This window comes from Daphnia pulex, chromosome 5, assembly GCF_021134715.1.
Source record: "Daphnia pulex isolate KAP4 chromosome 5, ASM2113471v1".
NCBI classification, from domain to species: domain Eukaryota; kingdom Metazoa; phylum Arthropoda; class Branchiopoda; order Diplostraca; family Daphniidae; genus Daphnia; species Daphnia pulex.
The window spans coordinates 11,900,508-11,915,701 of NC_060021.1; the positions used below are offsets into that span (position 1 = coordinate 11,900,508).

A 15,194-nucleotide genomic window follows, 5' to 3' on the forward strand; every position below is an offset into this window, starting at 1 on the left:
TTGCAGTAGTCATCATCATCGCTATTATCCTGATTCGCATTTTTATAGCTTGTGGCTGTTGCAATCTGCTTAAAAGTTTTTGCTGTTTTCTATGCAAACCTAAAGCTACCACCGCCGTCAATCCACGCGCGCGCCGTCCTTTGAATTGAATTACGGGGCGTAATTCAACGGAGGTGGGAGTGATGTAATGAAGCGTCCGCTTAGATAGCGCGCGCTGAATTATTATACTATTTTATTTGAATATTATTCACGCATACCATATATAGTCATGTGCGAAACAAGCGCTATAGTTATTTTAGCCAAGCTTTTATTTTATACGCTTCATGTACTGCTTCTTCCATTATTATAATTTTATTATGCTTAAACCAGCTTAATTAGAATTATGAAGCTAGATTTGCAGCTACAAACACGTTTGTTTGCAGCTGCCAATCTGGAATGTTCTTACCTTTGTTCTCGATTTGCAAACATTTATATTTAGCATTTTGTACGAGGGTTTATAAGGAACTCTCGATCCGCCAGCTTCAGCTCAGTCTCTTTCAGTTCCAGTTCAGTCTTAGTTCTCTTCCAGTCTTTAGTTCTTGATTTACTTCCGTCTTGTGTTCCTGTTCTAGTCTTGATTCATCTTAGTTCCCTTCTTCAATCGTTTCTAACAGTTACCGGTCCCTTCTTGTGTACCGAGAATTATTAGTGTTGAGCTCTGTGTTGAGTTCTAGTGCTGTGTCAACAAGTGTCTTATCCTGTCTCCTATTTCTTCTATTTCTCATCTCAGTAACGGTATGTTATTCTTAATTATTATTTGTGCTACTAGTTATTAGTGTTAGTCCAATACATCGGCTTGTGGGTAAAACGCCTCTGGTTGTTTATTCTTTATTATTTTTAGTCTTCTCTTTGTAAAGTTATTCCGTCCGAGAGGATGGATCTTTACACATACAACAAACTCCCCTTTAAATAATACATAACAGAACACAACCCTGAAGGAAATGGCTGTTGACTTAACGAAATCCCAAAATATTAAAAGTAACCAATGAATGCAAAGCTTAATCACATTTTAATTGTAAAATCTATAACTGGAAAAGATTGTCACCTTCAAATAGTGTATGTGTTCATGATGTTCACAGCACAGGGAAATGCGACTTCCATGCAGCCTGCACGATTTGATGGAAGCCCTAGATTGGATGGCTTAAGTTCCTTTTATTGACAGGTGCCTGCAATCAAACATTACAAATGTTATGATCCACTTATATTTCAATAGACCTCTTGCACATTGCGGATAGCAGGATTCTTGTAGTCCGACAACGCTGCAATCCGCCATATTGAGAAAACCACACCCTTTTTTAACACTGTCTCTTATGGAAGTATTTTTTCAAATTGCTTTTTCTCCTAACTGGATAACAACTTCGACCAAAGAAAAATATTTAAAAATACTACATCATTCAGGTAATCCGTAGCATGTAAGTTTTCCACTATTGAAGTAGTGGAAGTCATACTAATTAAATGTTTTGTACAGGGCATATGGGCATTGTTTACATATGTAGGACCCAAACACCCCCAAACATGTATAGTTTACTTGTAATTTTTAACATGTAAACACTTGGTAATTGATTTTTCCTTATTATTTAGATTGTCATGTTTGACGAGGTATTGGTGGAAAATGCTGTAATCCATCTATTCGACCTCTCAAGAAGAACTGGTGGTGTTATTTTTAAAAAGCAATATTTTGTGGCATTCCTTGTTGGATATGTATCGTTTGGATAGTTTATTCATACATAGATTTTTTTGTGTTTCAAATGATTTGTATTTGTTAGCATTATTTAAAATAGAGAATATGGATGCATACAAAATAGACAATTAGGATGCTTCATCATCGTTGAGAAGTTGCTGTAATCCTTGGATAGTTGAAATGAGTAAGTGAAATTGTTTGCGTCTTTGTTTTAATCTAGCTTCATATTTCTGACATTCACATTCTGAGGCTTCTAGTACCTGTCGCAATAGAGATAATTTCTCTTGGGTGCTCTTTCGATCAGGCTGTGTTTGAATAATGGCAGCCAAAGCATCATATTCCATTTTATTCCTACGAATCTGTCTTGCTTCTTGCAACTCCTTCTTGGTTGCTTCAATGTCTTTTTGAGCTGACACAATTCCTTCTTCGATCTGGTTGTAAAGGTCATCATATAGTGTTAATGCTCTGCAGTGTTCATTTCACAGCACCTAAAGGATTTTGTGGCAGCAAATTCACATTGGGAAATTTGACCGATCATTCTGGCATTAGATGCTTGTCTGTAAAACATAAAAATACATCACATAAGCAAGTATAGGGGAAAATTTTACATAAAGTATAAATTATGGTGTTTTAAATTACCAACTTCGAAAGATAGCGTTCTTTTGCCTCGGTTGGCAAACTATCAGAATAGTTGGATAGGTCGAATAATTGGATTATAGCATTTTCCACCAATACCTCGTCAAACATGACAATCTAAATAATAAGGAAAAATCAATTACCAAGTGTTTACATGTTAAAAATTACAAGTAAACTATACATGTTTGGGTCCTCATATGGTCCACATATGTAAACAATGCCCATATGCCCTGTACAAAACATTTAATTATTATGACTTTCACTACTTCAATAGTGGAAAACTTACATGCTACGGATTACCTGAATGATGTAGTATTTTTTAACATTTTTCTTTGCTCGAAGTTGTAATCCAGTTTAGAGAAAAAACACTTTGAAAAAATACTTCCATAAGAGACAGTGTTAAAAAAGGGTGTGGTTTTCTCAATATGGCGGATTGCAGCGTTGTCGGACTACAAGAATCCTGCTATCCGCATTGTGCAAGAGGTCTATCAGTTTAATTAATTATTTTACCATTGTAAAAGCAGAATGTTACTCAGCTTCTCGACGTGGTCGACAGCATGGTTTCCAAGTCTTTCAGCATCAAAATTCGTCTACAAATAAAAAATGAAATTAAACACTTTCAGGCCACTTTCACTGCACATGCAATAGAATTTAGGTATCGAATCAATTATACCAAGAATAATAGCAAGCTCACGAACCGCCAACCCGAACCAACTAATACCCATCACATTCTAAGAAATGCCTCACAAGTGGCAATCCAGCTAATTAAGCCAACATCAAAATTCAATAAAAAGGTCTAAAAATGGCGACTCTTTCTCTCAGAACCACATGATTCAACTAACAATGAACCAAGAAGGTAGGGGGCCTTAAAGGGCTAGCCTACGCCCAACAACTGAAGACAAACCTGGCCACAAGATGTCACCTTCAGCCAACAACAATAACAATTTTTTTTTTTTTTTTTAAATTATTACGACTAAATCCATCAAGGGAACTTCACACTTTGATGGGTGGACCACCAATTTACCAAATTCGTCAATCACTTCAATCAGGCTCTGAAAAGAGCGACTGATTTGGAAGTGGAGGACACGGAACCAACTGCAATTTACTTTGATTTCATCTTAGCTCAACGCCTTCCAGAGGTGAGCAGCTTCTGCGTTGCTACTCTTGTCCACCATCTTCGCTCAATCTTAGATTACAAATAATTCGTATCCTGCCATTCCTGCGTGTCAGGGCTCACGAAATAGCGTTAACGGGATGAATTCTTCTTCTCTCCATACCCCTGCAAATAAGAAGAGAATTATAGTTGGATATTTTGCCTGCGTGTCAGACATCAGTCTAAATTTACTTCATTTAAAACTGGTAATAGATGAACAGTCTGGATTATTAAATATTTTTCCCCACATGGACTGTCTAACTGTTACAAGAAATCAGACATTAATAGCTATTTTTCATAAGGGAATAGAAGTGGAGGAAATTAAAAAAATATAAAATATTAAATCAACTAAGAAGAATGTAAATGTAGGATACAGATGACAATACATACAATACAATTTGTGTTTTTCTTTTCTTCAGGTTCAGTTAACACCGACTTTAACTGAGGGAACTTTCAATTTGCTGGCAATATTTACCTGATTTGTTCTGAAGTGTTTCTTACAAAACGTACAGCCGGTAAAAAGAGACGACATCTTGGCAAAATGTAGGCCACACAAGGCCACATGATCAGCTGAAATTTCCAAGTAGAAATTATAGGCTAGGTTACCACACAAATAACTAAATTCACAAACAAATAATTAAGATTCAGTCACATCTAACAATCCAAACAGGAAATAGCCGAAATACCATTTTTAAGAAGAAAATGTCAGGAAGGAAAATACGCCGTACGGATTAATCTAACGATACGCTTTCAATCAGTGCTCGAAAACATTGGCGGCGGTCTTGCGTAACGAAGACTATAAGTAGTTCTAAATGTGAATCACAGATGGCGATGAAACTTGTTTTTTAGTCTGCTAAAACAGAGTAAAAAAAAGTCGAATAAAATGTCTGCAATTATCCCACATCATTTCGCAAAATTGAAGAAATTCAAAATGTGAATGGTAACTTTCATCTTTTTAAACTGGCACTTAGTATCATAAGAATATTTACACGTGAATGGCATGTGCTGTAACCGGCTTTCTGTTAAAATTTATTAGAAGATGATGAATTCCGTTCGCTGGATCTGAGTCCCAAGAAGTCGTTAAATATGAGATCATACGGACGCAAAGTAGGCTATACAAGAGAGCAGCAGTACATCCTCCACGTTCCAACAAAATGCCAATTGATCAAGACTGGCCCTCGGTTTGGCCAGTTGCCAGATCTTTCCATCCAGCTAGTGTCCTGCTGCCCTTGCATCAGGGCTGGGTAGTTCCGGGGCCACACCACCCGGTAAACTTGCCAATGCAGAGTTTATGAAGATCCCCAACTTTCTTCACTTGACAGTTGACACCACCCGCTATTGAGAGACAATGCCAAGCATTGAAAAGTGAGAACCCTGCAGTATAATATTCATAATATATTCATAAAGCTTTACACATTAATTGTCATAGAGTTCTACACAGAGTGGCCGAAAGAGTTGGATACCAACGAAAAGATTGAGAATCATTTACCCATCACAATCACAACTAGTGATTACCTCCATTCTTCCCCCTCATTGAGGGTTGCCCGATCCAGAATAGTAACACTCCAGGTCTGAAAAGAAGAAAAAAAGAGCATTTCTTTCCTGTTATAAGTAACTCTTTTCTTCCCTCATGTAGGTGAAATTGAGCTCTATGAAATTTGACAACCACGTCAAGGTTAAACTGCTTCGACTAGTGAAAGAGCGTTACAACCTAGAAACTGACGTGCTGACGATCGTCTCTGAGCGGTTTCCTTTGAGAAAGCAGAACGTTGATTACGCCATGTATCTGCTGAGTGTTCTCGTCAGCGAGTCTTGGGTACGTCCTAATGTTTTGCTAAACAAACAACAACTGTGTACTGCTGTGTGTTTCGTCAAATGAAGAAACATGAGAAACTGAAGTAATTATTTCGATCAACTTTCTAATTCTTTCTGATTCAAAAAGCTTGCTAACTGACACTGACAGGTTTCATTGTTTAGCTATACTTGTGTCATTTTTGATAATATTATCGCATGAGAATTTACTGGTAGATAGTAATTGATTTTTTTAACGCAGGATTAACTTCCAGTTAAATTCTTAGCTGCTCTTTCTTTTTTGTTGTAATTTAAATCACACATTTTGTTTTTGTTTCAACAATAGCATATCAGATATTGTTTTCAGAATATTTGGTTTAACTACAACCACCTAAAGTGTATGTTCATTGGGTAGTAGATGCATTGTTTTAACTCGCACATGCTGTTATAGGTTTTGTCTACGGCCCCCAGAGATGGTATCTAGACCGAGAAGAAGTACGAGGCAAGTTTTTCCGGGTTAGACTCATGACCCTCCAAAAGTTTTCATCGGATCCTGCGCCTTCCAAGTCCCCGTTCGACCAGAGCCCTTCCCTCCTCCTGGTTTCACAGCGGGTGAGTGACCACCGGCGGGCGTTGGTTAGTGGTTAGTTAGGGAAACGGGGCCATAGAAAAGAAGGGAGCCCAGATATGCACTTGTAATTTAGCTAACTACACAATTCCAACAGTCTTGAATGACAGCATGCTCTCAAGGTTGGTTTCCAGGCTTCCAGCAATGGTTGAAGTCCACAATAAGAAGCAAAGGATTACCCTGTAAGCAGAACATTTAATTTGGATGACAATAATTTTCAAAAAATTGAACGACAGAAAACATTACCTCAAATCCGCTCAAATCAAGAAGGCCCGTTTAAGGAAGTAAAAGGGGAGATTCAAGGGTAGCAGCTATTGGATTAGCAAATAAGGGACCTTGTTCCTTTCTTGAAAGGACATTACTTCTCATAAAGTCTGCCATGACAATTTAGAAACAAGTAACTTGGAACCCGTAAATAAAATTAAAAAAAGTAACCTTGTTTATGATTTGTGTCATCAATGTGCTTGATGTCTGATCTAAAAGAATAATTATACAGTTATCGGTATACACTCGAAATTGCCTCTTAAACATTAGATAGACGTAAGTGCAGATCAATACTTATAAAACATATATAAGAAGTGAACTTACACATGAAACCACCAATCAGTTATCCAAAGTTCTCTAGAAGATGGAATGAGAGATTGGTCCATGGTAAAGGACAGCATGAAATCGTCCCTAAATATTAGATAGACATTAGGTAGACGTAAGTGTAGATGAGTCCTTGAAATACTCGCAAAACTTGAACAGAAAGAAAACTTGAAAACAAACACGTCCCTGCTCTACCTCGTCGACATTAAATTCATAAATAACAATGACGTAAAAGACAATATAAAGATCAAATATGAGATACTCACGCAATATTTTTCTCGCCAAATCATATCTCGTCCAAGGAAACGCCATCACAAATTGCGAACAGCCAAAAATTTAAAGTGTAAAACTCCGTGCTGTGTTGAGACTCGGTTGGGTAGTCGAATGATGCTGGCCGCCTTAAATGATGTTCATGTAGGCCGCATCTTCTCGGTCATTACCTAAATGGCTAAATCAAGAAATAAAAAGTAAACGAAATTTAAATTCAGTGGCATGACAAGATAAAGTTACACAGGTAACGCCAATCAGGTTTCCTGAGCAATCCAGAAGATAAAATTAGTCAATTTCGATGACAAAACGAATGATCCGCGTTGAACGTGTGGTAATTGCCTTGTTTTGGAGTGACAACCAGACATTTGGTCTTATAGACCATATCTAAATAAGAAACAAAAAAAAAAATGTTAAAATTGCTATTAGGATGACAACTTCACTAAATTGAATGTAAACAAAACTTCCATTTATGATCACAACATCTCTTTTTTGGTTGTTGACAAACAGGGAGATTCAAGGGTGGCAGACAACGGGTTAGCAAACAAGGAATCTTGTTGAACGTGTAGTCATTGTCCTTTTTGAACGAAGAAAGTTCAGTAACATGATAAGTGAACTTACACATGAAACCATAAATCATTTATCCAAGGCTCCCTGGAAAATGGAATGAGAGAATGGTCCATTCTGGGGTTAGTGATCTAGCAAGTCCAAAAGAAACAGCCGATAATTAAGATTAATTCTAATAAAACATGAGAAGAATTTAGGTTAGTTTAAGCTAGTGTTGGTTGTTAACTGTATCATTTCGATGGCACATTCAGTAGAATAGAATGAATTTGAACAAAATAGTTGACGGTAGACTGCACCACTTTCACGTTTCCTCAGACTGTAAGTTTGATGAAAAACATTAAGGTTATCCAACATGTACACGGAATAGAACAAATCACTGACAAGTTACAGACAAAATCACTCGAATTTACCTATGAATTCATTGGAAATTTTCGAAGAAAAGATAGCTTAACTTTTGACAGCAAACCGCCGTAGTTGAAGGACTGGTCTTAACATACCCACAAAAGTTGAAAAGCGCATTTTTGTTCGCGTAGACCTAGCAATCAATCTTGAGAACTGGGACAGAGAACACAGTTCACTCGCTAGTTTCATGCAAATTTTCGTGTCATGTTTGAATTAGCTGAATTGGTATGCCATGGAATACCATGCCACGTGAAGGAAGCAGACCACACGAGAAATGATGTTCCATAGAGAAGTGCGAAATTTCTCTACCAGGACTCCACGAGCCTCTGAAAAAGAAAACACTAGTTTTAGCAGTTCACATGTGGGTTTTTGCAACAAAACTATGTGCAATTAATAGAGGCTTTTTTCAGCAAACAAACACAAACAAAACGCTCTTGTCAAACGTGTTTTGTTCAATTGCAGACGATACGATCTGAATCCTGATGATGTGATGTCACGAGATAAACTCGAAGCCATCTTACGGTAAAAAATGACAATTGCCAATGTCGTGGCAATACGGTCGAAACTGTCTATTGCCACGACATCTTTCGTGGCAATATATTTATTACAGCTTCAATAAGTTAAAACTTAAAATGTAGAAAGAAAAAAACTTGAAACTCTGAAGATTTACATAAAGGATACGTACTGAACGATCGACTTCAACCACGAAAGCCACGCGTGAAAGAAGCAGACGAAAGAAGAAAAGAGATTCCATAAAATACTACCAGGTGCCTCTGAAAAAAGAAAACAAATTATACAGCGCTCTTTTCAAAAGTGCCAGCTCAAAAACGCAGTAACACTTTCGTGATTAGTTTGTTATTGCTACTTGGCTAATTGTCACGAGCTTTCTTGAAGAAAGCTAGTTGTTGAGGCATAAGGGAACCACCTTGCAGATTCTGAACCAATAAGATGCCAACCTCGTTGACCGTGACGACGGAATTCTTCGTTCATGTATTTCCAAGTCCTGTAAAAAGAATAAAATGTTCATTGATTAAGGAATCACAAGTAAATCAAAATAATTTTCTATTACTTGATGCCATTGGTGTAGTGCAGCACAGTGTGTAGTTGATGCATCTCCTCTTATAGTTATCAACTCTTTTTCTTTTCTTGTACACCCTGCTCTTCACAAAACAAACTATAAGCTATTTTATTTAAAAAACTAGGTATTTTATTCTATGCAACCCTGTTATTTTGTCAACTGCATGTGGGGGTAACCTGACTACTGACTGATGTCATATAGTTCTTGACAAAGGGCCTTTTCACATTTCGTCTTGGCCCCAAATGCAATCAGCTGCTGTTTGAAATTGATGGGGTTGCTGATACCAACCTAGACTTGCGATTGGAATTCTCGTTATTCCAGGCCTACAGTTCGAATAGGAAAGTGAGTCACACTGAATTTTAGAGTTTACTTCATTAGGTACTTGGCCGATAAAGAAAAGAACAAAATTTATTTTATTACTCACTCCATTTCAGTATGGTGAGATTCCACATCCAATGCAGTTGGTACAACCCTTGCCTCATTTCAGGCACTGATAAGAGAATCCTTGGATGTTTCAAACATTTCCTCCACTCTCTGATTAATATCAGCCACGCGAAGGGGGACGGAACACCAGAAGATAAAATTCTGGCAATTGAAATCTAAAAGAAAACTTTATGTTAAAGGACTCATTTTCCAAATGTTAGTATACAACAGCAGGCCTGAAACATTTCCAACACTGATTTGCGTAGGCAATCACTCTTTCAGTCGCCCTGCCGAAGTTTCAACCGTAACGACGCCCGACATGAGTTGCTGGCTCGTGATTTTTCTACTTTTCACTGCAGACGAACTTCCGTCAGCACAGTCCCCCAAGGCCCCAATAGTGGAACATTACTGCAACATCTAGCGGGATTAAAAGGCGAACATTCAGACTAACTTCTCTCCATTTCCGCGACTTCATCATGTCGAAAATTCTAAGTAATCATAAAATTTAAGAAGTGAATCTTTTACTGATTTTCAGAACGCTGTCCGGCAGTTTGACTGGAGCGGTTGCTTCCGATATCGAAAGATGAGTCGACAACGATATAATTTGGTACGCCCCTAGAAATGGTTTGAGGAGTGAAGGTTTTCTTACTTGGATTTCCAAATAGCGGGAGTGAATAAGCGAGTTGCTCTTGAACCGTTGAACGAGACGTATGAGTTGTTGCGCCGAATCATCCGACAAAACCGAGATCTTATTTAGCTGAATAAATTATTTGGCCCACGATCATACTCGGTAGCATTTAACCGAATAATCGAAATCCAAACCTATGCATTTTCAAAGAAGCAACAAAATTAAATAAGAGTTAAAATTAGACATTAGTCTCCCTACGGCCCTTCGGCAAACAGATGGTCGTGTTGTGAATGTCGGCAAGGCAAGGCGGAGAAGAACTCGAGCGGCCACGAAAAACTGGCCACTTACTCTTCTCACAAAACTTCCACAGCGGGTCGTACTTGGCCACCAGGTTCGTTTGCTGTTAACTACACTGAACGTATAAATTTGGGTCAGATTAACAACAACATAGAACCAAAAATTGGATTAACCAAATAACTACCTGGACGACTGTTTGTCTCTTGTAGTAATTCTCCGAGTGGGACGATTGGATCTCCAACAATTGTTTTACGTCAGCCAATCGAAAAAGGCAACGTGACAGTTCATCGTTCGACTACAAGGCCAAAGACAGTGTCTCGTCGGCCGAACGCTGAGCTTCCAGAGGAGTTTTCTGCACCACCGGTCTGGGTGATTTGGGAACGATCATTTCACCACCATCATCATCACCAGACGCATTTACTGGTGGCAATTCTTGCGGGCTAAAAAGGTTCCACGGCGCCAGGATCCTACTGATGGCCGTTGTAGCACTGCAGGGCCCGATGATGAGGGTTCAGTTTCTCCGCCACAATGCAGAAGCTTCACGACACTTCCGTAGCAATGACAAGAGGATAGCTACTGACAGACGAGTGCCGAACTGATGCGGGCCGGATTCTGTTGCACGTCTCCCGGGTTTACTGCAGTAGACGCTTCTTCTCCATCCGATCATCGTCGTCGTTCGGGCTTTCAGCAAATGCTCGTTCACTTTTGTGCACAGGGCGTCCCGTGTTAAGGAATCGAAGTAGATTTCTTGTCAAATGTCAAAGGGGAAATTAAAAGTTACCTCGATTCGAAAGAGAGATGGGCAGACTTTGCTTAGTTTGTCCCTGATGGCGTCCGTGCCAGCGGCATCGTCCAAGTAGCGGTTGATGAGTGAGTTGATGAGACCGATGCAAGTATCCGAGCCGAGAGAATCAAGTCACGGAGGACGGTCGGCTTCAGCGACATCCACATTATGGACGACATCGATGGGTCAAGCAAATGCAGTTGGTGGTCGCACACAAATTTCCACAGGGCCAACACTTCCACCGTGTGGTCCAGCAACGGTTTCATGACCAGCAAAGACTTTCTTTCTTGCATCAGAGCTTCCTTAACAAACCAACAAAAAAAAGTTTAGTCAATCATTTCAACAAGATCTCACCAAAAGTTTACCTGCATGCGGCCCTTCTCGCTAGACTGGTAATTGCTGAGGCCATTTTGATGGAGGTTGGCGTGAACGAAACCTGTGAGGGCATTCAACTTGCCCATGACACATGACAGTCACTGTTCTTCATAGTGACCACACTGTCAAGTAACGGCTGTTAAGTTTTCCAACATCCCAGGCTGATGCAACATTGGCCAAGCAGACTATCGACAGATTGCAGGGTACAACAGACTGCATGCAGCAGCCCATCACACCAGTACCAGAATACAAGCAGCATCTCACCACACCATTCACCAGCTAGCTACAATGTCACCATGAGCATGTTAGACGGCACCACATAGACCCAAACTTCATCTGGCTATGAAATGAAACCTATTTAACAAATATAAATTAGATATCTCAATGCAGTCCCTCGAAACATATTTTATGAGAATGGACTTTGACATTTTTACAAAACTAGGTACTGATAGCAAATATTTTCAAGTAATTTAATAAATAAACTGGTCATCCAAATGAACAGAAATTCAAACAGCATTCCCACAGTTGACTTTACGGAATGTTCTACAATCAGTGAAGCCAAATTGCCAGGTCTATCAATTAACTGAATGTATAGCCTTTTTATAGGAAAATTTAACACATAATTACTTCAGTTTTGCAATGTTTCTGTGTGGGATGAGACAAAAACAAAGCCCATAGAGGTAGCCCTGACAAAATTGCGGCAAAATGGCCAGCTGTTCATGCCACGTCATCAGTGAATTTGGCCAAGTGATAAGCTGATTATCTGTAGATCAAGCATGGATATTTTACATACAGTATCCTTAATAAATTCAAACTAATATTACCTTTCTCATTCTCATGATGGAAAATCTCGAAGAACACAACAAGTCCACAACATCTAACATCATCGCTCAGGGTCTCTGAAACAAATGGCGGGATTATATTATTGTTAAATCACTCTCGAATGGAGTCTCCACCACCTGGTGGACATAATTTTAGTCACCTAGTGACCCCTAGTGACAGCCGACAGATTCATCAGGATCCATGAACGAATGAATGGAACGGCTGGATTGCTTTCAGATTCAGATTTGAAGATTTCAGAATTTCAGATTTAAAGACAACTCAGCATCGTCCGAATTTAATCCTACGGGGATAAATGAGAAATTAATCATGAAATAGGAACAAGTGGGTACAGTAATTGGAAGTGAATCAAAACAGCTTGCCCAGAAACCCTATTATCAAAGTAACGATTAACGAACAATAAAACCCACTAAGATCTCGCGTATTTAATTGAAAATTTTACAGAGAAAATTATTTTGAACGAAACGAAATTTTGAAAGGGATGAAAAATGTTCAGCAAATTTAACGATCTTTAGTCCGACTCCTACTCTTGCTCATACTTCCTTCCCTTTAGCATTGACTCGTAAATTTTGTAAAAATTCTGTGCCATCTGATCAAAATGAGCAACTGAATTACGGCGGATGAATTCAGCCGGAAGGTCACCGAGACTATTTTGGCCAGATGTAGTTTTAGCAGTTGAAGTTAATGTTGTTTCTCTAAACTTGAAAGACTTTGATAGGAATCGAGAATTCACATTGAAAAGATTTAACTTGCCAGATAGTAAAAGAAAAGAAAATGACCTAGACCCGAAAGAACAAGTTCTTTCAAACACAAGCCTTCTGTCTCGTCAACAGCGGATGCTGTGAAGGACATTAGAGGCCCACGGCCCGCTAAGGGATGATACGCTGCCAACGCTTACTAAAACTGGTCGTGGGGCCATCGGCCCTGGAACCACCGTTACTTGTGCCAATGCCGTTGTCTACAGTGGCTTCGTTCAGCTAGGTCAATGTGCCCGTTGTCTGACCACTCCTCCCTGGTATGAGGCTGAAGTTGGAAATGCCACTCCAGCCGCTTTGGAGCCTAAAAGAAGACGTAAAGAAGACTTTCCCTTTGACATGTATAGAGGGTGCAATCCAACGGGGGATTAACCTGTAATATTAAGTAAAAAATTGAATAAGAAACAAATAAAAAACGCACATAAAAGATAGTCTACTTATCAATCACTTCATTAAAATAGCCAAGTAGGCATACAACTATGCCTAACCTGTCAATGAAACAAGAGCATTTGAAAGTCTCTTCACAACAACTGGTTGAGGTTAAAAGCCGGTAAACATGCAAGTCAGACAGATTTCACACTTTAACAGGAGCTTTCTTCTTCCCATGTCACTCGTCTTTAACCTGAAACAATAACAAGAATAAGTTCTTTTGGTCTTTCTAATTGATTTTAACAACAAAATAACTATCATGTTGTAAATAACCATAACAATAACAATGTAACTATCATCCTTGTTCGTGCAGGTTAAATCCTCTGATTAAAAAACATAAAAAATAAATAAAAACAAATGGAAAAGAAAAACAGAATAACTGCTTATCAAAATTACTAAACAGAAAGTACCAGTAGGACTGGGCGAAAAGACACATCAATAATTACTCAAATTGCATGCTGTCTTGATCCGATACAATCAAGTCATCTGGTTGAGCCAATTAATAAGTAAATTCAGATCTCCATCCAACCCTGCAGAGAAATCACAGTCAATGATGCAATAGATCAGTATCCAATTTAACAGTATTGTGCAACTCAAATTAGTCATGCATGATACTCCCGGCACAATCCATTCCAATTTCCCTGCACATGAACATTGTGAAATGAATCAATTCAGTCTTCATGGATCCATGCATTCTGTAACAGGAAATGCAGATTCAATAAATTTTGTTCTTAGTCACTGAAAATCACAAATAATTGCAATCTGGAGAAGGCGTCAACTCAACACTGATAACATTCAACAAAGCACATGAACAAAAAACCTTACATTCAAAAACCATTTAGGGAACAACTCTAATTAATACTCACGAAATAATAACTTAATTGGATTTGAAAACCAAATGACATTAATATAGCTACAGGCTGCTAGCTGATTCCAATGAAAATGAACTGCCAAACAACTTATGAGTTGATTCTGCTACACAAATAACACTTCAGCACTTGCCATGTTGCCAAACTAATAAACATCGAAGCGAAAACAAGCAGATAATAACAAAGTTAATGCTTTAGGGAATTTTGAATTAAGTTTTAAAGAAATTCAATTGGTTATATTATTTAATATCCAATATTCATGTTCTCTTTGTCAAAGTGGTTCTTTTGAGTGTATTTTGGTAAAATTATTTAACTAATTAATTTTAATAAAAAACAAAAAACCAAAGATAATCAGAAAATTACTGAAATACAATTAAATCGAAGCTCCTTGACACGAGCAACACGATCATCGGTTTAAAAATTATCCGACTAGATAGAAGTGCTTCAAAACTAAAATCAAAGTTTTCGACGTCTGTTGACAATAATTGAAAACTAAACTGCTTGAAACGCTGATCAAGAATATATCCTCGATTGCCTGTTTCTGAGCATTTTTAGTAAGTCTGGAAAGCAGCGCCACCAAGTGGCAAGTGTTGGAACTAAACCCGATTTTGATCTCATCGTGCTCAGCGTGAAACGCTGATCAAGAATATATCCTCGATTGCCTGTTTCTGAGCATTTTTAGTAAGTCTGGAAAGCAGCGCCACCAAGTGGCAAGTGTTGGAACTAAACCCGATTTTGATCTCGTCGTGCTCAGCGTGAAACGCTGATCAAGAATATATCCTCGATTGCCTGTTTCTGAGCATTTTTAGTAAGTCTGGAAAGCAGCGCCACCAAGTGGCAAGTGTTGGAACTAAACCCGATTTTGATCTCATCGTGCTCAGCGTGAAACGCTGATCAAGAATATATCCTCGATTGCCTGTTTCTGAGCATTTTTAGTAAGTCTGGAAAGCAGCGCCACCAAGTG

At 38.6% G+C, this 15,194-nt stretch overlaps 4 long non-coding RNA genes and 1 pseudogene across 11 annotated transcripts; 2 read left to right on the forward strand and 3 right to left on the reverse strand.

Annotated features, from left to right (window-relative positions):
• The first annotated feature begins 1,259 nt into the window (after positions 1-1,259).
• On the forward strand, positions 1,260-1,781 carry LOC124193601. Its single transcript, XR_006874318.1, has 3 exons — positions 1,260-1,437; positions 1,508-1,556; positions 1,621-1,781. It is a non-coding gene; the product is annotated as an uncharacterized LOC124193601 (long non-coding RNA).
• Positions 1,782-2,121: 340 nt separating this feature from the next.
• Positions 2,122-2,836, reverse strand: LOC124193600. Of its 2 annotated transcripts, none has more exons than XR_006874316.1 (4): positions 2,657-2,836; positions 2,538-2,586; positions 2,360-2,473; positions 2,122-2,277 (listed from the first exon to the last, which is right to left on the reverse strand). It is a non-coding gene; the product is annotated as an uncharacterized LOC124193600 (long non-coding RNA). The 2 variants fall into 2 exon arrangements; XR_006874317.1 differs by having other exon boundaries at positions 2,643-2,836.
• A 1,555-nt stretch (positions 2,837-4,391) lies between these two features.
• LOC124194854 lies at positions 4,392-5,767 on the forward strand (annotated as a pseudogene).
• A 135-nt stretch (positions 5,768-5,902) lies between these two features.
• LOC124193603 lies at positions 5,903-6,879 on the reverse strand. 2 transcript variants are annotated; one of them, XR_006874326.1, is made up of 4 exons: positions 6,783-6,820; positions 6,517-6,603; positions 6,175-6,404; positions 5,903-6,108 (listed from the first exon to the last, which is right to left on the reverse strand). It is a non-coding gene; the product is annotated as an uncharacterized LOC124193603 (long non-coding RNA). The 2 variants fall into 2 exon arrangements; XR_006874325.1 differs by having other exon boundaries at positions 6,517-6,879.
• A 717-nt stretch (positions 6,880-7,596) lies between these two features.
• Positions 7,597-14,468, reverse strand: LOC124193602. Of its 6 annotated transcripts, none has more exons than XR_006874321.1 (14): positions 14,228-14,468; positions 13,808-14,056; positions 13,421-13,554; positions 12,957-13,305; positions 12,320-12,460; positions 12,162-12,236; positions 11,965-12,100; positions 11,328-11,691; positions 10,363-11,264; positions 9,779-10,293; positions 9,255-9,670; positions 8,822-9,182; positions 8,438-8,755; positions 7,597-8,078 (listed from the first exon to the last, which is right to left on the reverse strand). It is a non-coding gene; the product is annotated as an uncharacterized LOC124193602 (long non-coding RNA). The 6 variants fall into 6 exon arrangements; XR_006874320.1 differs by having other exon boundaries at positions 10,363-10,880; positions 10,960-11,264; positions 12,320-13,305; XR_006874324.1 differs by having other exon boundaries at positions 9,255-9,429; positions 9,483-9,670; positions 12,320-13,305.
• Between the last annotated feature and the right edge of the window lie 726 nt (positions 14,469-15,194).